This window comes from Gopherus evgoodei, chromosome 3 (assembly GCF_007399415.2).
Source record: "Gopherus evgoodei ecotype Sinaloan lineage chromosome 3, rGopEvg1_v1.p, whole genome shotgun sequence".
NCBI classification, from domain to species: domain Eukaryota; kingdom Metazoa; phylum Chordata; order Testudines; family Testudinidae; genus Gopherus; species Gopherus evgoodei.
Window position 1 is genome coordinate 98,586,843 of NC_044324.1, and position 22,961 is coordinate 98,609,803.

Genomic DNA, 22,961 nt, shown 5'->3' on the forward strand with positions numbered 1-22,961 from the left:
GTTCTATCATTGGAGGCTAAGGTGAACAAGTTTTCTCCCTCCTCCTGATGACACCCTTTTAGATACCTGAAAACTGCTATCATGTCCCCTCTGTCTTCTCTTTTCCAAACTAAACAAACCCAATTGTTTCAGCCTTCCTTCATAGGTCATGTTCTCAAGACCTTTAATCATTCTTGTTGCTCTTCTCTGGACCTCTCCAATTTCTCCACATCTTTCTTGAAATGCGGTGCCCAGAACTGGACACAATACTTCAGATGAGGCCTAACCAGTGCAGAGTTGAGCGGAAGAATGACTTCTCGTGTCTTGTTTACAACATACCTGTTAATGCATCCCAGAATCACGTTTGCTTTTTTTGCAACAGTATCACATTGTTGACTCATATTAAACTTGTGGTCTACTATGACCCCTAGATCTCTTTCTGCCATACTCCTTCCTAGACCGTCTCTTCCCATTCTGTATGTGTGAAACTGATTGTTCCTTCCTAAGTGGAGCACTTTGCATTTATCTTTATTGAACTTCATCCTGTTTACCTCAGACCATTTCTCCAATTTGTCCAGATCATTTTGAATTTTGACCCTGTCCTCCAAAGCATTTGCAATCCCTCCCAGTTTGGTATCGTCCGCAAACTTAATAAGCATACTTTCTATGCCAATATCTAAATCGTTGATGAAGATATTGAACAGAGCCGGTCCCAAAACAGACCCCTGAGGAACTCCACTTGTTATACTTTTCCAGCAGGATTGGGAGCCATTAATAACTACTCTCTGAGTACGGTTATCCAGCCAGTTATGCACTCACCTTATAGTAGCCCCATCTAAACTAGGAAAGTACAGTTTATCTATAAGAACATCATGTGAGACCATATCAAATGCCTTACTAAAGTCTAGGTATATCACATCCACCGCTTCTCCCTTATCCACAAGGCTCGTTATCCTATCAAAGAATGCTATCAGATTAGTTTGACATGATTTGTTCTTTACAAATCCATGCTGGCTATTCCCTATCACCTTACCACCTTCAGGTCCCCCCTCAATTTTTTTTCCTCAAGACTTCACATGCCCAGTTTGTTAACTTTTCCTCATAGGTCATGTTTTCTAAACCTTTTTATCATTTTAGTTGCTCTCCTCAGGACTCTATCAAATTTCTCCACATCTGTTTTAAAGTGGTGCCCAGAACTGGACACAATACTCCATCTGATGCTCTACGAGGGCTGAGTAGAGCATAACGACTGCCTGCCATGTCTTACATACAATACTCTTGTTAATACATCCCAGAATGATATTAGCCTTTTTCACAACTGCATCACATAGTTGACTCATATTCAATATGTGATCCACTATAACCCCACATCCTTCTCAGCAGTACTACTGCCTAGACAGATATGTCCCATTTTGTATTTCTGCAATTGAATTTTTCTTCCTAAGTGTAGTGCTTTGCATATGTCTTTAGTGACTTTAGTCTTCTTGATTATAGACCAGTTCTCTTATTTGTCAAGGTCATTTTTCACTCTAATCAAATGAAGATAGATAGTGGATAAGGACCATGTCTTCCTATATGCTTCTGGAGTGCCATGTACATCTACTGTACTACAAGGCACTGAAAAATGAGTGTGATTATTAGAAAAATAGTTAACAAACTTTACATATCTTTCCTGAGTGCTCTTGTGGTGGTTACATCAGTAAAGGTATCTTTTCTGATCCTTTTCAAATGCTTGGGCTACATACAAAATCTGAAATAAAGACCAACAGCTCTAGAAAGTCAGATACTGTAAGAAAAACTGTCTTTATCACAGCAGCATTATTTTATATTACAGCCCCATCTGCATGACTTGTAGCAATGCAAACTGAGACAAGAATAAATCCAAAAGCACCCCAACATGGTAGGCTACTTAGCTTCTAAAATTATCACTGCACCATAAAGTTTTGGTCTTAAAACCCCCCTCTATATCAATTTGTTAATAGTGTTATAAAGATAGTACTGAAAATGGAGACTAGGGGATTAAATGACTAGAGATAACTTTTAAGAGGAAAATAGTCTTTATTGTGTTCTTAGAAATAAAGATAACTCATATAGTCCTCACTATTTGCTCACTAAAGTCACCTCAGCATGACATTACATTCTAAATATAAGAATATTATAAGAGGTAAATGTTTTCTATTTAAGGTCACCAGATGTACAATTTTAGACCAAGTATTTTTGATCACATATGGAGAACAAGTAAGCTTGATAACTCAGAGAGATGTTACCTTTCTTTCTGCAGAGTAACAGCTATAATGTTTCTCTCCTAAGAGAGAAACATTTTAGGTTCTTTATATGCAGTATTTAATTGACCTACTAGTGAAAATAAGAGAAGTCCAAAGATTTTCCCCATGTGTATTACACCTACAGTAATAGTAGCACTAAGTAACTATGGGCTGCTTTACTAGGCTATTATTTTTCTTTTCTTTCTTGTACTTCATAAATATTGGATTTAGTTATTCTCACCCGTCTGTGTCAATTTCCCATAAATATAGAAACCAAGTAATTATTTATCATTAAAAAATTCAGTACATTTTGAAAACAGATAAGTTGGTTAAAAATTACTATCCCCTCTGCAACCTGAATATTCTCAAAATGGAAAAAAGGAAATTCTGTCCCTATTTCCTCATGACAGATGAATCCCAAAGTATTCTGACTCGAATTCAAACCACACTGGTTTATTGCCAAGTAACAGAATACTTTGCAAGGGCAAGTCGTGAGATATAGATTTTTTTTTTAATTTCAGAGTATTACTGTTATTAAATATAGCAATGTGAAAATACTGAACTATCATTTCCAATCTTCTTTCCAGAATTATGAGACACACAGGAAACTTAGGTCTGATTTTGTTCTAATTTACTGTGCACAGATATAAATCAGGAAGAATTCTATTAAAGTCAATGGAGTTCCACCATTATAAAACAGTGTATATTAGATCAGAATCCGGACTTTGGTTTTAGTATCAACCATTGATTTTTAAATGTTGTTGTTAACTTCATTTTTTTAACAAATAATATATTATGGTAGTAGATCAAAACTATAACTGGGTTTAAAAAAGAATTGGAAAAGTTCATGGAGGCTAGGTCCATTAGTGGCTATTAGCTAAGCTGGTCAGGGACACAACCCTGTGCTCTGGGGTCCCTAGCCTCTGACTGCCAGAAGCTGGGACTGACCAACAGGGATTTGATCACTCGGTAATTGCTCTGTTCTGTTAATTCCCTCTGAAGTGGCTAGTGAGCTAGATGGACCATTGGTCTGACCCCGTATGACCATTCTTATGTAGCTCCCAAAAGCCTCAGAGAAGGTTGGCATGCCACTGTACAAACTCTTAAGAAAACATGACTTCTTCTCAGGCCCACTGACAGCAATTCCAGACCCCAGGATTGTTGCTAGGGTAGGGGGTTGGGGGGCAGAAGTCACGAATCTGTCACTTCCAGGACCAACTGCGCTGATCAATTATGCCGACCCACGGGGTCCCTCAAAGCACGGGGCCTGGAGTGGTCATGTGCGCCTAGAAGTCCTGCTGCCTGCCTGGGCAATTAGAAAGGGTCCAGGGCTCCTGACTGCCACTACGGTGGCAGCAGCTCTGGCCGGGAGCCCTTGGGCCCTTTTAAATCACCTGGGCCCCTGGGCAATTGACCCCTTTGCCCCCCACCCTCCACCTCTCCTGTCCGCAGGCCTGCATCTTCTCCAAAGAGCTCACAAGGCTGTGATCCTACAGAGGCTTGGCACACAAATTTAACTTTCAGCCAAAGTCAGAACTTCCATGGGATGGCTCACATGAAGCAAGTTACTTATGTACATAACTCTTTACAGGATCAGGGACCTAATTTATGACAAGAGACAATATGGGAGAGTGATAATCAATGAGAGCGAAGAATGAAATGAAGGATAAGAGTAACAGTAATAAGGTCACCCAATTGCATACTTTAACAATGAGCATAACTTGATGGATCTGAATGATTAAACTTTTTATTTTTAAATAGCAATAAATATCAGACATTCCTTTGCCTTTTACCTTGCTTTACTAATTCCTATGAGGGAATTTACAGATTATAAAATATTTTTAAATAGACAATAAGGATTTCTCAGTTACTTTTTTTCCCCTAATAGATGACAAATAGCAATATTCCAATGGTAGGTATCAAACTCCATTTCTAAAGCACTGTAAGAACAGCAGTTGCTTTTTACTGTTGATTCTTCATTTTCTTTCTTTGTTCCTCCCTCTTTCTGATGACTGTGAGGATTTTTAATGTAATTCTGGCCCTCACATGCAATGCTGTAAACAGATTGGTGTTGTCAGGGAATTACATCCAATCTGTGTTCAGTTTTGAAGGGAAATTGTTTATGATTAGGTGATTTACACTTGAAGTGGGCAGAAGATGGCAAGGCCTATAATTAGAAGGGGGGAAATTTATCTCCTAACAGCATGTTCCTCCCTCTGAGAAGAGTCCTGGAGTGAGGAAAGGGCAGATGTAAACAGACTCTCCAAGATGGCTGAATCTGCACCTGGGCTTGATTGAGTCTGGGTTACTGCTGCCAGGAACAACAGTTGGACCTCAGCCTAGCTGGGAAAGGCAAAGTCAGTTGCCACTATCTTCTTTGCTTAGCTCCTCCGCTGTGTTTTTAAAAATATTTTGCTTAAACTCATCTGCCTCTTCTGACTCACTTGGCCTTATGTATGTGAACGAGCTGCACCACATTGCCTACTTGTGGGACTGAATAGCTCACAGGATAACGTTACCTGAGTTAAAGAGAGAGAACTGGAAGAACAAGCCAGTGCTAAACCAGATCTGTTATCTGAGGTTTAATAATGAGAGATTATAAATGCCCTACTCTTCCTGCTCCAGAAATCAGAGTTATCTAGATGCCATGGCCCTATAAAGAAATAGCTCTATCTGTGCATCTGGGAGCTGCTCCTGAGTGGTGGCTCTGGCTGTTCCCAATATAGAGCAGTTGCTAAAAGCAATTTTACAAATATTTCCTACCACAGTTGACAGTCTTGGGCACCTCAGTGCAGCCAAGCTACCTACATTTGGCAACATGTCAAGCACTCTGGGTCAAAGACACAGGGGAGGTAGAATCCAGAGTCTGGCCATTTTTAGGAAAAGGTGTGAAACCTTCCTCTTTGAAAAAGCCTTTCCATCATAAGAATGACAGACACCCCTTTCTATCACAAACCCTTTCCAACCAAAACAATCCCCAAACCATACTCCAAGTAGAGATTTTACCCTCAAAAGACATGTCAGACTCCATGAAGTCCAGTAGGAACTTTACTATTGCTGTTGGTTTTAGGTGGAAGGTACTCCCATACTGTGCTGATGGGCAGCAGTATAAAACCATAAGCTCAATAAACAGATTAGATAGATAAGTGGCTTGCACATACTCCATTCAGGGCTTCCTGGGCGCTGTTCTGGCCCTGGGAGCAGGGTAGGGCAGCCAAGAAGTCCGCCGTAACTTATGTCCTGTTGCAATGATCCCTTTGGGCCATAGCAGTGGTGCCTGGGCCTAAAAGCCACATGACCTTGCCTCTTTCTGCCCCAATTATACTCCTTCCTTTCTCCATTCCTATAGTGACCCATGTCCTTGGAGGAAGCTCCTATGCCAGAAGCACAGAAACAACCGGTGCCAGAGGTATTTTCCGTATAAAGTTTCACCTGCCCTGAGGCTTCTTTTTGCATCAGCTAAGCTCACAGCAGGTCTAAGTGATATGGTGCTTTACAGCAACAGTTGCCCAGAGCCCATCCACACTAGGCTCCAATACAGATAACACTGGTGGAGCTGAGCCAGAGTCAACAAGGATTATATTTTTGCAAAATTGCTCTTCTGTAGAGCGGTCAAGAGATTGTGATTTGTTTCAGCTGTGGTTGTTTATAATCACAGCTGCTCATGTTAAAAATACTACTAGTCCACCATATTTTAATTTTGTTTCTTTTTAAATGCTATGCCAGAATGTGTCAAGTTCAGATTCAGAGGAGTTACATTTTTCAGGTTGTGAAATTGTCATTTGACTTCTGACTCAACCCCAGCCAAACATAATTTGTGTCACTTAACAAAATAACAGACAGATGACAGAAACAAACAAGTTCTTTATAAGAAGGCAACTTGCTTATTTTTCCTTTTGGAATGCTTGTTTATCTCTGGCTTTCAAATAGAGACACCAGAAATAGTGCAAGTACATTGTTAAAATTATATTTGAAAAAAAATAATTTATTGAAAATTTCTACAATGGAAAAATAGAAATGTATCCAAACTAAAATTTCAACTCTAAAAGCCGTAACACTTTGAGATAGCTCCAATCTAGCTGATTGGCTGACCAGCCCAGTGCTGTTGCTAGCACTTAAAAAAAAAAAAAAAAAAAAACCAGTTCTTTGCTACATATTTATCCATTTTTTGCATGCTGCACAGTAATGTAAATTTTTCAGCAATTGTTTCATTTCTGCAAAAACACATAGTGTACAATAATTGTATATCACAATGGCTTTGGAGCAAGAATTCATGGTAGTCCCAAGAGGAGACTGACCTTATTCCCTTTTGAACTCCTCTAGAGTACATCACTCTCTGCAGTTCTTTTAGCCTTCTCAGTGGTTTAAAAAGGAGAGAGCTCTGGGGAGTTATACAACCTCTGTACGTGTCTGGTAGACCTAGTCAAGAAGCACTGTTAGTGCTTACCAAGACTAAAGAACTACAGAGAAATGGGTTGAGAAAAACCTCCAAGGCTTAGAATTACTTCACAGCACCAGGATAGGGCCAGGTTATTTGTAAAATATGTATCTTTATTTACCAGAAAACCTCATTTGCTGGTACATTTTCAATATAATACATAGATAGAGAATAAACAGGGCAATACTATAGGGAAATATAATGGCAAATAAACCAGATTTTAAAGTAATACTCTATGCCATAGAAAGAAAAAAAAAAAGCAGAGAGAACATAGAGGAGTAAATAACAGCTGCAGCAATAGCAACAAGGTCTGTACTGGCGACTGCCATTATTCCACCCCAAATTCTCCTCTCCTTCTCCCCAAATATATTTTATACAATTGCCCAAGGTTAGATAAATGTCTATCAGGGATGGTTCAGATAGTATTTGGTCCTGCCATGAGGGCACGGGACTGGACTCGATGACCTCTCAAGGTCCTTTCCAGTCCTAGAATCTATGAATCTATGTTGCAATGAAGATGTAAGGAGGTCATGAAAAATGTCATTGTTTTAAAAATAGATATATTAGAAATAATATAACACATAGTACACAATGTTACATTAGAGCTCATTACAAATATTTAATAGATTTAAGGCTGAAAAGCTGTTTCTATGTCAAATTTCTTCCAAATAGGAACTGTCTGTTTATTTAAAAAATAACAAGGAAGAGGTCTCAACACATTCAGACATTTGAAAGACATTTCTATGCAATACAGGAAAAATGGATGTGAAGAGTACAAAAATGCCAGTTCCTGGCTAATTACCATTAGGATATTGATACCAACTGAATATTGTAGTTTAATTCAGTTATGTGTCTAAAACCCTCTAGCCAAGGGCATAATACTTCATACTATGTAAAATGGCAGCAAAACTGGCTTAAGTCTCCAGGCTGCTGTATCCCCTCCTTCCATTGCATTAAGAGGGATGCCAATTAAGAGGGGACAGTTCAAAACCTAGGATTTTTAATCTAGATTTTTAATGATATTCAGGCAGTGTGATGTGGTATATAAACCTCACACTTGACAATAAGGGATTAAGGAATTGCTCTGAGCTCAGACAGTTCTCACAGGCTGGGGGAGGAGCTTAGGAGGGGAGCAAAACAGCTCATTTGTTGGCAAACCAGGGAAGAGAAGAGACCTTCAACCCTCAGCTCCCAAGGAAAGGGGTGACTTCAGGCAGGGGCTTCCCAGACCACCAGCACCTGAAGGCCACTCCCTGAGGTAAGGGAGAGACAGATCCTGATGCATCTTGAGAGGAAATCATTCCACTCTCTTATTTAGTTCAGGGGTTCTCAAATTGGGTGTTGAGATCCCTCAGGGTTTCACAAGTTTATTACATGGGGGGTCATGAGCTGGCAATCCCCACCCCAAACCCCGCTTTGCCTCCAGCATTTATAATGGTGTTAAATATATAATATATAAAAAAGGAAGAGGTAGGCCACTGCAGAAATGGAGCAGTCACTGTCAGGACATACCCAGCAGAGAGAGAGCTGCCATGCCCCAAGGAGGCACTGGTGATGAATCAACCCCTTCACAACACCTAAAGATGCAAAGAGATGTCTGGTAGGATTTTCAAAAGTACCTAAGTGCCTAACTTTCATTGAATGCCTATCTTCATCTGTAGGCACCTAAGTACCTTAAAATTCTAGCCCATAATGGCTTACTGGCCATATATTTTTGTTTATGTTAGCAGGCTAGTAATCTGGGAACAGAATTCTGAGTTTTTATTTACCTCTGATGTCCAGTATTCAAGTTCTTTTCTGAGCAATGAGGGACTCTCTGGGTGATTGAGAATGAGCTGCGAATGAAACAGGGAATCAGGTGAAGTTCAAAATAGTGCACTACCGTGTTTTAAATTTTTCAATGCATTTTATAGATTTTTGTGGGCTCTGTCTCTACAGCACTGAAGTATAGTTGATTTGTGCTTCCTTATGTGTAAACACAGCACAAACACATATATAGTGTACTGTACAATTAATTCTCTTGAATACTGTTAGGAAATGTCTGGTATGTTATAGGTCGTGTTTGTTAACATAGACCTTGATTCAGCAAGGTACTTAAGCATGTGCCTAATGTTAAGTATAGTTAAGTGGTAGTTAAGTAGTAAGTTGAGTAGTATTCTTAATTTCAGTGAGATCACGCCTGTGCTAAAATTAAGCAAGTGCTTAAGTACTCTGCTGAATGGGGGGCATTGTTATTCTGCAATGCAGCATAAACTTCTTTTGACTAGGTAGAAGCAATGATGCAAGGCCATGTAACACAAAACTTATGAAAAGCTGTACATTCAAAACTGAGATTCATTTCATCTCTTCGTTCACCGTATGATTCAAAATAAGCTTGATAGCTGAAATTATAAAGCTATATGTAATTGTTGAACTTAAAACACTGGTCTGGGACTTAGAAGAATCTGGTTTTGATTTCTGGCTCTCTATCAGACTTCCCCTGTGACCTTGGGAAAGTCAGTCAGGCCCAAACCCCCCAAATCAGGCAACATTTTTAGATGCCTCAATTCGTGAGTGCCCAGCTTAATAATTTTTGCACTAATTTTTGCTGACATCAAGCACCCACAGCTCCTATTGATTTGAAATGCAGTTGTGGGCACTCAGCACTTCTGAAATTTAAAGCCAACATATTTCAGGTTAGGAACCCAAAAACTGAGACACCCAAAGTTAGTAGCCACCTTCAGAAAACGTTGACCTAAGTTACCTCATCCGTGACTCAAATCCCCATTTGTAAAATGGGCAATTATAACACTGCTCTTACCGTCTATGGGTTCTGTGAGACTAAATTAATGCACTTGAAGTACTCAGTGCTGAACATCATAGACATGCCTATAAATAAATGAAATAAAAATTGTCATCTGTCTCCTGCCATGTACTTTCATAGCTCTTAAAAGCTTGCTCTTGCCCTTTAATACTCAGATGTTTATCTTGTAAAATCAGCTACTTAGTGTGCATGTGTGCATGGAGCCAGGAGTGAAACTGATTTTATGATATGCAGCAGTACACTTTACCCTGTCGGAATGAAGTATCAAGTCCCACCTTGTAAAGAATGGAGATTTTTCTTCCTCTTTTCTTTTTTTTAAGTATTGAAACTGGGGATTGGATGAATGAGGAAGAGCCTGGATGGAATGAGCTGGTAATAGATAAGATACAGTGAAATGAAGGAAGAAATTTGTTTTGAGCCAAAGAATAAGAAACAGAACAAGAGCTGAATGACAGAAGCTACTTGACAATTCAAACAGTAGCAAAAACCACAAGAGCAAGCAAGGGATTTGATGAAAAAGGAGAGTGCAACATGCAAGATAATCAAGACGCTGTCATGAGGAATAAAAAATATAGTGATTGGATAAATGCCAATTTGAGTGTGGGGCAAACCGTTGAATGTTAAATATATTGATTTGTGAATGACAGTGAGGGGAAAGATGATCATGATGATGTAGGATATATATTAGTGCAACACAAGAGCTGCTGTCTGTAGAGATACAAAAACAACGAGGGATGGTATAACAGAATGCTCTACATAAAGAACAATGATCATTCAGCTATGGAGATAGAGAGAAATTGCACACTAGCAGAGTAGAAGAGTACTTATTATAAAAAATAACGTAAGTATTGTCAAAAAATTGTAATATCAAGACAACCCCTGCTTATGAAAGAGTAAATTTAGACTAAGCCACACAAAATATGATGATTCCTGAAAATCACAAATATGAGCAGAGTGATTCAGAACAGGAAAAAATAGTATTGTGTTTTGATATACAGTAAGGCCATTTTCAAATACAGGTGTCTGGGCATGTGTAAACCTTGCCTGACTTATCAGCATTGCCAGCTACATGCCACTCCCATTAATGCCAGAATGGTCAGACAAAGTCCCATTGACTGAATTTAATTGACACTACAGATTGGAAGAATCAAGACACTAAGTTTGAAAACTACGCTGTAGTTATTCATGTATTTGTCATCTATGGACCAAATAATCTTACACATGAATGTCAGCTGGCTGGCAAGGAGCATGTAAATTTGAGGACTGAAAGGCTTGTCATTCTTTGCCTGCAGTCCTCCTACTCTACAGGAAGGATATTATTTTAGTGCAAGATCACTATGGAGCAAGCTACCCAGTGAACTGAGATTTTGACTAACCTCAGGAAGTAAGGTTTAGATTAGGGTTCAGTGGAACAGATCAGTCCCATGTGACACAGGATGCAGGAACTATTATAGGAGATGAGTGAATAAAATATACCACTATGTATACTATTAATCAATTCTGAGGGAGCTATGATTCAGTAAAATAAGCTCTATATTAAACCCAAGGTAAAGGATACATTAATTTTAAAAAGAGGCTTAGATAAAAAAAGCTGATCTCCAGAGTTTGACCTAGAGGAGAGGTCAAAATTACACAGGAAAACAAGGAAACAGCGTTTCCAACTGCTTGTCACAAATGTAACAAAATCATACATAAGGGAAAAACTGGGAAAGGGTTATCTCATACTCTTGTAACCCTTCTGCCAGGTGGAGCCGGCAGCAACCAGGGCTGGGTTCAATATCTAAGGAATCCTTTTCAACAATACAACACAGAACCAGCTTGAACCCCCGCCCCAGTAACCTGGGGAAATTACACACCACTCTGGGTGCCTTTGAGAGACAATACTTCCCCACTCACAAGCACAATGTCTGAGTGTAGAAAAGAATCGTTTAATGAAAGGAGGGAAGTCACCCAACATTAATTAGGGAAAATGTCACAAGCCAGATTCATAATCATAAAACTGGGAGGAGGACACTCACCCCAGAGTGAGTGGGGCAGAGTCATCTGCCTCATGTTCTTGAGTTTTACAAGTTCATCTGAAAAGTTCCTTTTCTGTGCCCCTTTCTGCTCCCTCATCATACCCTACTCACAGTGGTTGTCCTTAGTCAGTGAGGACCCAGGCTTCAGATGTGCATCTATGTGAGTTCACCTCCCACATGGGGAAGAAGGCACCTGGCTTGCAATTGTTCTGGCTGGCCACCCCGCCTGCCGCTGTTTCTCTCCACCCTGCATGCCGCGGTTCCTCTCCACTGGCTGTCTCACCAGCCATGGTTCTTCACCACCTCTCCAGCTGCTTGTTGCCTTGCTTACCGTCTCACCAGCCACAGGTTCGCTGGCTGACTGTCAGTCACTTCTGCTGCCACCTGCCTCTCTGCTGTGACCTCTGCAAATCAGTCTCTTAATAATTTTCAGCTCTTTGCAGGCTGGGCAGAAACACTTCCCCATCTCAAGTAATTTCAGCTCTCATTTAAGCACTTTAACATAACAAAGAAAATACTAATGAAGCTTATTTAGCTCTCTCTTTGAACAGTCGGGAGGAACAGGTTAACACCACTGGGGACCCTTAGAAGGAGTCCACACCTCCTGGCTAGAACACCTGTCCCCACCCCTCTTATTTTCACAGGGCTCTGGCATTCGAGCCCCTGGCTTAATGATGTCCTTTCAGCTGCAGGTGACCTCATTTGGGACAGGTTAAGCACAGTTCTGATCCCCTTTATTCATACAATAATGACAACAACATTGGTAAAAGCATTTCACTACCCCTGAATTCAGGACTAAAGTGATTTGTAATCCAACACCAGCCAAAGTTGATCACTTTGAGCAACACTGCTCTATCTGCTGGATATCTAAGCAGAGCAGGTGTGTTCATGTAAATGAAGTCTGCTCCTGAAGTCTCTTCCCCTCCCAACTAGCTGTCAGGGGAGAATTCCTTCAGACCCTGCTGACATGCCTCCATGTAGTTCAGTTCACTGACAACATGCTTTCTGTAGTATAAATCAGTAAAGCTTCTGAAAGGTATGGGAGCTCCCAATTCAAATCCTTTTTCAGCAGCAGGCAGAGGAGGAAATTGAAGCTGGATGTCCTAGATCTCAGCTGAGCATTCTATTTCTATATGGGCAGCAGCTCCTCCAGTCAGATTTTGAATGGGACCTGATCTGGTAGGTGGCCTTTGAGCATGCCTACCAGATCGGACCATGCCCACAAGATAAGGCAGATAAACACTTATCTTCCCCAGTTCATGGATTGCTCTGGGGCTTGGCTGGGAGATATGTGTCCAGACTCTTAGAATGAGGCAGCAGTTCACACGCTCAGAGACAGAAACTTAGATGCCTATGGAACTTTTACCTGAAAATTTAGGCACTGAGTGAGTTTAGGCGCTTACAGAATTTGGTAGAGGATTTAAATCACATTGGAGCCTAAAACTGGGCCATAGGCACCCAAGTACCATTGTGAATCTAGCCCTAAGTAACTTAGAAGTCCAGGTCCCATTGACAGCCAGTGACTTTAATAGCCAGTTTATTCTTCTGAATAAGAAGATTCCTCAATTGATGAATAACATGCATAGAGGTATATTATTCTCTCATCTCCTGCAGTAGTTCATATATCATATGGGACTGATCTGCTGATGGAATCCTGACCTAAATCTTGTTCTCCTGGTTAATCAAAATCCCAGATCGATCATAGTCAAAATAATATGACTATCATTCTTTGAATGTGCTTTGCTGTATTTGTGTTACTTGGGCATTTTTGAAAAGTTTGCCCCAAATCAGAAAACCAACTGGAATGTTTCTAGATTGAAATTTTCATGTGAATCCTTCAGTTGTCACATTTAAAGTTTAAAAAATTAAAAAGGTGAAAGTTACTCCATATTACAAGCTCTGAACATCCAGATATAATTCCTTCCTTCCTCATCTAACAAGTCAAAATGAAGTCAAGGAAATCACAAATAAAGAGAACTCATTTTTCATAAAGAAATGCACTGTATCGTCCAGTTTCTCAATTAACATATTGTATAAAGTGCATCTATCTGTGATATATATTAATATATTTCTTAAAAAGCTTTTTGATTTTGCTCTCTTTTTGTAAGCTCTGCTATTGTCAACTCATTTAGTGGTTTCTGACCAAGGAATTCAGTAAATCAAGTTAGTGTTTTCTAGTTTGGGAAGATTTTCCTTTTTACTTTGAATCTTCTGAGGCTATCACATTTTGCTTTGAATGAATTTTTGTAAGATTGCTGCTGATACTGACATTTAAAAAAACATAGTGACTGCTCTCACATCACGAACTTTCATTTTTCTTAATATAAATAAATTCTATTTTGCTGCAATCCATTTTGCTCTTGTCAATTACAAAAACAAACAAAACAAAAAACCAACCACCTCAGTGCTTAAGCTTTCATTTAGCTAAATACTTAAGCAAGGGCTGAAATTGCATTCTGGAAAATTATAATACAATGCCAGTCCTGATTCTAACCCAATTCAGTTTGGAACCAGGCCTGGAATGGTAATACACCTCATTAATAGAACATAAGGGAAATTGTATTATGATAACTTAATAAATTGTCCAGACAAAGCTTGTAGAGTTTACACTTCCCTGTGTTCTTTTAGACGCTCCTAGCCCTTCTTAGATGAACTCTGCTGAGGTGTAAGGATTTCTAAGAGGGTCTAAATGACACCAAGGAACTAGAAGACATATAAGTCCATCCTGCATTAGCTTATAAGGTCTTACATCTACTGAGTGAAAAGGGTTATCATTTATGCCACTTTTTGCATAACTTCTGAATTTAGTCTCATGTGTCCCATAAGAATTGATCAGTTTTGTTATGTATTCCAATTCTTCTGAATTCAGGGACATACATAATGTTTATCTTTATAAACATTATGTATGTCTCACCATCCCAGCAACACCCTTGCAAGCGGACCTCCCTGGCTCAGTTGAAAGGGCTGGAGGACCAGATTATATGATCAGAGATCTGGCCTAATAAGTGGAATCTTGTAGCACTCCACTGTTTTGTGCTGAGCTGGCATAGCATACATTTAATTGAAATCATTGATTTCTGAATGTAAGAGAAATGAAAAGTTATTATGTAAAGATAAGAGAGAAAATGGTCAAAATCAGGGCTTTCGATGTTTTAATTAATGAGTTGGAGTTTGTTTTGCTTATTTTCTTCTTTATATCTGGTTGCATGCAAGATTTGCAATGCCTCCAGCAGAGTTCCCTCCTCCTTTTGGAAACTGTATGGTATGTTGCCTAATTTTTCTCCTCCAGCCCAATATCAGAGACATTCACAGTAGATTTATGAGAATGTGAGAGCTGATGGTGCCATTGTTCTACCTCTTCATCTTCCAGCTCCGTGATTATTCTAAAACAGTCTGGAAATTAGTTTCTCACAAGAATGATGGGCCTCCTAAAGACATGACTGCTGTGTAATTAAAAGGAATTAGATTCAACACCACCATCACCAAATTGAAATTTGTTGTGGAAAAGCAGCTCTAGCTGTAATTTAGCTGACTCCTGGGATTCTTCTATATAATATACTACTTTATATCTTAAACCACTGTTAAGAGGCAGAGGGAATTTTCAGTGGAGTTTACTGAGAACTTAAAAAAAAACTAATAAAGAGCTTCAAATACTGTGATAACAGATGGAAATTAATAATCTGAAAACAATTGGAGGTATGAAAATATGTTTAGGATCCACCTACACCAAGGCAGGTGTGGGTGCTAAGATTTGTCAATGAGAAGAAAACCCCAAATCCCTTAGTACTGCACTCTGTGGTTTTTTCGTTATCATCCACAGCAAAGAATAACATAAAAGGGTTATTGAGCTGACAGGCAAAGATTATTCCATCCTCCACCCCCTTACTTTTGTTCAAAGTGAAGATCAAGAATTAGACTGAAATTTGCTTTTTCATGTTAGAAAAACTCCAGTAATTAAATACATTAGAATGTCAGTATTTCTTTCCCCCCTCCCCCCCCCCTCCCGCCCCTCAACTATGGAGAAAAAGATGAAATAGGGGAATGTAGAAGTCTGCTGTTGGGAGAGGGGGTTCACCCTTCTCTGGGGCAGCTGGGAGGCTGGCCGCCTCACTACCTGGGGTGACAACAACAGTTCAGGACTCAGGCCCTCAGACAAGGGCTGAGCAACAGCTCAGTCTATTAAGCCCAGGCCCTCGGGCAGGGTGGGTCAACAAACAGTAGTGCGGTGCTCAGTCCCTCAGGCAAGGGTTGAGCAAGCAGTTCAGTTTATCAAGCCCAGGCCCTGGATCCGGGCGGGGCAACAAACACTGGTGCAGGGCTCAGACCCTCAGGCAGGGGCTGAGCAAGCAGTTCAGTTTATACAAGGTAAGAGGCCCAGGCTTCTGGGCCTGAGCATTGGGGCAAGGGGGAGGCTGCCACCCGTGAGTGGGGTGGCAGGAGGGACGCAGGCTCGTCCACTCCTCTGCGTCCCAGCCCGGGGCCCTAACAGTGGCAGGCAACCTGCTGCTGTGTCAGTGGGGATCCTGGCCACAACACACTGACATTGGCTCTGGTTCTGCTGCAGACAAACTAGGGTCAGCTGCCCCGGGCTACTTCCAGACTCCCCCTCGGGGCTTACTTGGATCCTAGGGTCATCCTCCGCAGGGTCCAGGTGCATGGGTTCATCCCGGCCGGGGCTGGAGGGTAGGTCCGGCAGCTCCTCCGGGAAGACTGTCTAGGGTAGCTCCGGCGACTCTTCTGGGTAGCGAGCACGGGGAAGCTCCGGCAGCTCCTCTGCGTAGCGAGCCCGGGGAAGTTTGGGCCACTCTGGGTGGCTACCCTGGGTTGCAGGAGTCTCCCAGTCCCGAACTCCCGGAGGGACGTCTGCTCGTTCCGGCCACTGGGCCCTCACTGAGCTCGGAGGGCCCACCTTTATACTTCTGGGTCAGCGCTTGACCCTTTGGGGGGGTGGGCTCCCAGCTCTTTAGCTCCGCCCAGTCCGGCCTCCGGCTGGGCTCGTCGTCCTCCAGGGCGGCTGTGAGCCAGGCCACCTCATTACACACACCCCTACTCAAGTCTGGCTTCCGTGTGGCGGGGCCAGATCCTTCCATGCCTCCCACGTAGGAAAGAAAGTCCGCATTAGCATGGTCCTTCCCGGCCCTTTGGTGAACCAGGAAGGCATAGGGCTGTAACGCCAGGTACCACCACTGTAGCCTCATATTATGGTCTTTCATTCGGGCCAGCCATTGGAGTGCGGCATGATCAGTAACGAGCATGAATGGGACTCCAAGGAGATAATACCGCAATGTATCACAGGCCCACTTTACGGCGAAGGTCTCCTTTTCCACTACCGCGTAGTTCTTATCCCGGGGGAACAGCTTCCTGCTGATCTAGATGACTGGATGTTCTTCTCCGTCGACCTCTTGGGAGAGGACAGCCTCGAGTCCCACTTCCGAGGCGTCTATCTGGAGGACGAACGCCCAGTCAAAATCAGGGCTATATAGAACCCGTTTGAGGCAGATGCTTGCCTTGAGTGTCCGGAATGCATTGTCGCACTCTCAGGTCCATCTTACTTGCCACAGGCTGTCCTTGGTCAACAAACCAGTCAAGGGGGCTGCAATAGCCGCAAATTGGAGAATGAACCGCCGATAGTAGCCGGCCAATCCCAGGAACTGGTGTACCTGGCATTTTGTGGCCGGTGGAGGGTAGGTTGCAATGGCCTGAACCTTTCCCACGAGGGGTTTTACTTGTCCATTCCCGATGGTATACCCCAGGTAGGTCGTCTCTTGCCAACCAATACAGCACTTCTTTGGGTTGATGGTCAACCCGGCTGCCCGCAGGGACATCAGGACTGTGGCTACCCACTCGAGGTGGTTCTCCCATTGATGACTATAAATAACCACATCATCAAGGTGGGCAGCCGCGTAGTCCCGATGGGGCTAGAGGAGGAGGTCCATCAGCCGCTGAAACGTGGCCGGGATCCCACGGAGGCCAAAGGGCATCCGGTAAACTGATACAGACCCGTAGGGATGGCAAAAGCAGTCTTCTCCCTGGAGGCCAGCTTGAGGGGGATCTGCCAATATCCCTTGCTCAGATCAAGGGTGGTGATGTAACGGGCCTCTCCCAACTGGCCGAATAGCTCATCTACTCCAGGCATCTGGTATGCGTCGAGCTTCGAGATGGCATTGACATGTCTGAAATCGATACAGAATCGTCGGGTGCCATCCAGCTTCTGTACCAACACTACTGGGCTGCGCCATCCGCTTTGTGCCGGCTCGATGACTCCCAAGTCCAGCATGGCCCAGACTTCCTCCTCGATGACCTGTCATACGTGATACGGCAAGGGCCTAGTCGCGCCTTGAATCACCACGCCAGGCTCGGTCTGAATGGTGTGATGGACGAGGGTGGTGTATCCTGGTTGGGTTGTGAAGGTGCGAGGGAACGCCTGTAGGAGACACCGGGTCTGTTTAAGTTATTCCGCCGTCAGCGTCTCTCCAATCTGGGGTCCTTCAGGGTCCTCCGAACATGTTACCTTGGGGCCCAGCTCGGGTTCTGGTGGGTACGGGTTAATTAACAGCCCTTTTTGCTCCCGCCACGGTTTGAGAAGGTTCACATGGTAGCGTTGCCTTTTTTTGTGCCGGTCAGGCTGGTGGATCTCGTACGTGACAGGCCTGATCTTTCGGACCACCTCATAAGGCCCTGGCCACTGGGCCAGAATCATTGATTCACTGGAGGGGAGGAGAAGCAAAACCCGATCTCCGGGTTGGAAGTCGCGAGTCCGCGCCTTGCGGTTGTAGGTCTGGGCCTGAGCCTCTTGTGTGGCCTTCAAATTCTCACACGCCAGGGCCCCAGCCTGTGCAAGGCGCTCCAGAAGCTGGAGTACGTATTTTAAGAGGCCCTGGGCAGGTGACGCGGCTTGCTCCCATGTCTCCTACATTAGGTCCAAGAGGTCCCGTGGGCATCAACCGTACAGTAGTTCGAACGGGGACAACTTGGTAGATGACTGTGGAACCTCCCGAACCGCCAGGAGCAGAGGTGAAAGTAACTGGTCCGAGCGGCGGAGATCATCTTGAGGGAACTTGCGTAGCATGTTCTTAAGAGTCTGATTAAACTGGTTGACCAACCTGTTGGTCTGGGGATGGTAGACCGACGTGCGTAGCTGCTTGATTCCCAAGACCTCACACACCTGCTGCAACAGCCGAGAAGTAAAGTTAGTGCCCTGGTCCATAAGGATCTCCCGGGGCAAGCTTACACAGGCGAAGATCTTCATGAGCTCGCCTGCAATGCTGTGGGCCGTGATGTTTCAGAGGGGTATGGCCTCGGGGAACCGGGTAACATAATCCACTATGACCAGTATATACTGGAACCCTGCAATGCTTTTGGGGAGCGGGCCCACAGGTCCATGGCCACCTGCTCGAAGGGGGTTTCGATTAAGGGCATGGGGATTAGGGGCGCCTTGAGGGTCTGGGCCGGAGCAGCCAACTAGCAGTCTGGGCAGGACATACAGTAGTTCCTCACCTCCTGGAGTATGCCGGCTAGAAGAAGTGTGTCAAAATCCAGGACAAAGTCTTCTCATGGCCTAGGTGTCCAGCCGCCGGGACTTCGTGGGCTAGTTTCATGACAGCTCGCCGATGGCACTGGGGCATGAGGAGTTGGGTCTGGGACTCCTCTGTACGGGGGTCCCTCTCGACCCGATAAAGCCGTTCCTGTTGCAGTTCAAAGTGTGGCCACTGGGCCGCCCGGTGGTGATCAACGACGGTGCCATCGACAGTGGCCAATTACTCGTACGCCCAGTTGAGCGTGGGATCAGCCCTTTGATCGCGGCAAAAGTCAGTCTGAAGCGAGGTCTCCTCAACCGCTTCCGAGGGAGAGTCCTCTGATTCTCTCGTCAGTTCGGTGGGGTCGGTTGGTTCCCCTTCCTCTGCCCCGGTCTCAGGGGAATCTCCTTCCAAGGCTGGTGTGACCTTCAGATGTTCTCTGGTGTTGCAGCAGAGGACTTCTGCGAACTCTGGCCAGTCCCGCCCCAGGATCACTGGGTAGGCAAGGCGTGGGGCTAGACCCACCACCATCGGTCGGGTGACTCCCTCTATTGTTAGCTGGACCCGAGTACTGGGGTATGGCCGGATGTCCCGTGGATACATTGCAGCCGAATCATCCCCAAGCAGGTGTCGGGCTGGGGGCCTAAGTTTTGGCGGACCAGCGTCTGGCCGCAGCCTGAATCAATGAGGGCCACTGCGATCTTGGCAGCTTGGGGACGTCGGGCGCGGGCTTCCCCAGAGCAGACCTGGCCAAAGTTGCACTCCATTGCTGGGCAGTGCCGTTGTAGATGGCGGTACTCCCCGCAGGAAAAACAGGGCCCAAGGTCTGTTGTCCCGGCCGGGGACGTGTTCCTGCGGCTCCCTAGGGAGGGTTCCGGGTGGCCTCCTGCGCCACTGGAGAAGGGGCTGGAGCTTGTCGCCCTGCGGCCTCCACAGGTCGGGGTTGGGGCTCAGCACCCCGGTAGGAAACTCGAGAGTCAGCCTGGGCGGGAGCCCCCCTCCTCTCGGGGTTGGGGCGCCCCACCCTGGGGGTGGCTACTCAAATAGTCAGACCCACCGGTGTCTCAGCAACCAGAAAGTTCTCCATCAGGGTGATGGCAGCAACTAGCGTCATAGGCCGAAGGCGGAGGACCCAGGCCTTTCCTTGCGGTGGGAGTATGTGGATAAATTGTTCCAATACGATCTGTTCAGTGAGATCCAATACGATCTGTCCGGCGTTCGGCATTCGGGCTGCAACCACCGCTTGCACGCTTCTCTTAGTTCCTGGGCCACCATCCGGGGCTGGGCCCTGGTGGGGTAGGCCAGGCACCGAAACAGCTGCCGGAAAGTCTCCGGACTCACGTCTAGGGCATCTAAAATTGCCGCCTGTACTTGGTTGTAGTCCTGGGCCGCCTCGGCGGACAGGCCTCAATAGACCATCTGAGCGGTCCCCGTCAGGTACGGTGCCAGGAGGGAAGCCCATTGGTCCTGGGACCACCCTGCAACGACTGCTACCCACTCAAACATTACGAGGAAGGCTTCTGGATCATCGCTGGGGCTCATCTTCGTTAGCTGGATAGGCGGGTTTAGCCGTGGGGTCCCCTCTGGGCTTCCCAGCTGGGGTTCTACGGGTTGGGACAGCGCCGTCGCGAACTGTTGTAAGCATTGCCGCTGGGGTCGTGATGCTGAGTGGTCAAATCCTGAACCAGCTGGTGCTGCTGGGCTCCTAGCTGTTCAACCAGCTGTTGTTGTTGCTGGAGCTGGGCGGCCCGCTGCTCCTGCTGCTGCTGCAACTGGGCCGCCTGCCATTGCTCCTGGCTCTCTGTCAAGAAGGCGAAGAGCTGGGACAGATCCTTGTCTGGGGGGAAGGTTCTCTCCCCCCCAGCCCTTTTCTCACAGGGGTCAAGGGCTCGTGCCCACATTCTGGGCAGAAGATCCACACTTCTGGTACCACATGTAGAAGTCCGCTGTTGGGAGAGGGGGTTCACCCCACTCTGGGACGGCTGGGAGCCCAGCCACCTCACTACCTGGAGTGGTGCTGGGGTGACAACAACAGTTCAGGACTCAGTCCCTCAGGCAAGGGTTGAGCAAGCAGTTCAGTTTATCAAGCCCAAGCCCTGGATCAGGGTGGGGCAGGAAACAGTGGTGCAGGGCTCAGACCCTCAGGCAGGGGCTGAGCAAGCAGTTCAGTTTATACAAGATAAGGGGCCCAGGCTTCTAGGCCTTAGCGTTGGGGCAAGGAGGAGGCTGCCACCCGTGAGTGGGATGGCAGGAGGGATGCAGGCCCGCCCACTCCTCTGCGTCCCAGCCCGGGGCCCTAACAGTGGCAGGCAACCTGCTGCTGTGTCAGTGGGGATCCTGGCCGCAACACCCAGACATTGGCTCTGGTTCTGCTGCAGCCAGACTAGGGTCGGCTGCACACGGGCTACTTCCAGGTGCATGGGTTCGTCTCGGCCGGGGCTGGAGGGTTGGTCCTGCAACTCCTCTGGGAAGTCTGTCCAGGGTAGCTCCAGTGACTCTTCTGGGTAGTGAGCATGGGGAAGCTCCCGCAGCTCCTCTGGGTAGCGAGCATGGGGGAGCTCCGGCAGCTCTTCTGGGTAGCGAGCACAGGGGAGCTCCGGCAGCTCCTCTGGGTAGCGAGCCTGGGGAAGTTTGGGCTACTCTGGGCGGCTACCCTGGGTTGCAGGAGTCTCCCAGTCCCGAGCTCTCAGAGGGACGTCTGCTCGCTCCGGCTGCTGGGCCCTCACTGAGCTCGGAGGGCACACCTTTATACTGCCGGGTGGGTGCTTGACCCTTTGCAGGGCGGGCTCCGAGCTCTTTAGCTCCGCCCAGTCCAGACTCCGGCTGGGTTCGTTGTCCCCCGGGGCAGCTGGGAGCCAGGCCGCCTTATTACAGGGAAAAAGAATCTTTTTCCCTGTTACAAACTAATGGGCAAAAATTTACCCTAGCTATTTAAAGAAACTTCATAAAGTTTCAAAGATTAAATAGTTTGGAGACTATATATTGTTAAATTGCTTCTTCCTTTAAAATCAAAAGTGTAGTAACCTTTCGGGCTCATTGACATTATCATGGGATGTCATTGAAACTAATAGCCTAACTCCATTTGAAAACGGATCAGACATTTACAAATATCCAGAATTACTGTAGTAAATACTGTATTAAAAATAAACAAGAACTTAGGGCAGGTTATCCCACAGCTCCCTACTTATGGGCTTCTTGCATCTTCCACAAGCTGGTATTATTGGTTATTGTCAAAGACAGGATACTGAAGTAGATGGATCAGTGATTTTGTCCAGTATACAGTGACTATGTCGTATGATCCTATCCTATGTGCTGCAATCAAGGAGAAAGCTCTGAACACCTCATAGGAGGAAGCAGCAGCACCATGTAGGATCAGGTGCAAAGCTCTCTCCAGTTATGGAATTCTGATCCCCCAAAAGTCTCATCATCTCAATGTGTTTTCCAGCAGATGTGCATTTATATAGGTAAAACCTCTGGAGCTTTGTCACTGTGGCAGAAATCAAAGCAAACAGCAGTATAAGAGTGAGAGGGTAAGAAATTTGCATTCAGTTTTATACAAGTAAATGGACAAAACTAAAACTCAAATTTATATTGAGTGAATACATGATTTTTAAGACATTGGTCTTTGTGACGCATGGCTAGAAAGGGTTAAACATCCTGAAAAATAAATAACCCTCAAAAGCCATGTGGGGAGATAATATTTGTGTTTTTATGTATTTATGTATGTATGAGTAGGGTTTACAATGTAATGAACAGTCCCTGTCTCTGCTGTATTCTGATAATTCAGTGGTCAAAAGGACATCTTATCATTTAAATTAATTGTAAACACAGGATATCTCGGTATTCATCTCTCTTTGAAATGTATTGTGAATAGTGGAGGAACAAGCAAATGTCCTTTGTTAATTTGTATAGCTAAGTACTGGTGATGGGCCTCCTTCAAAG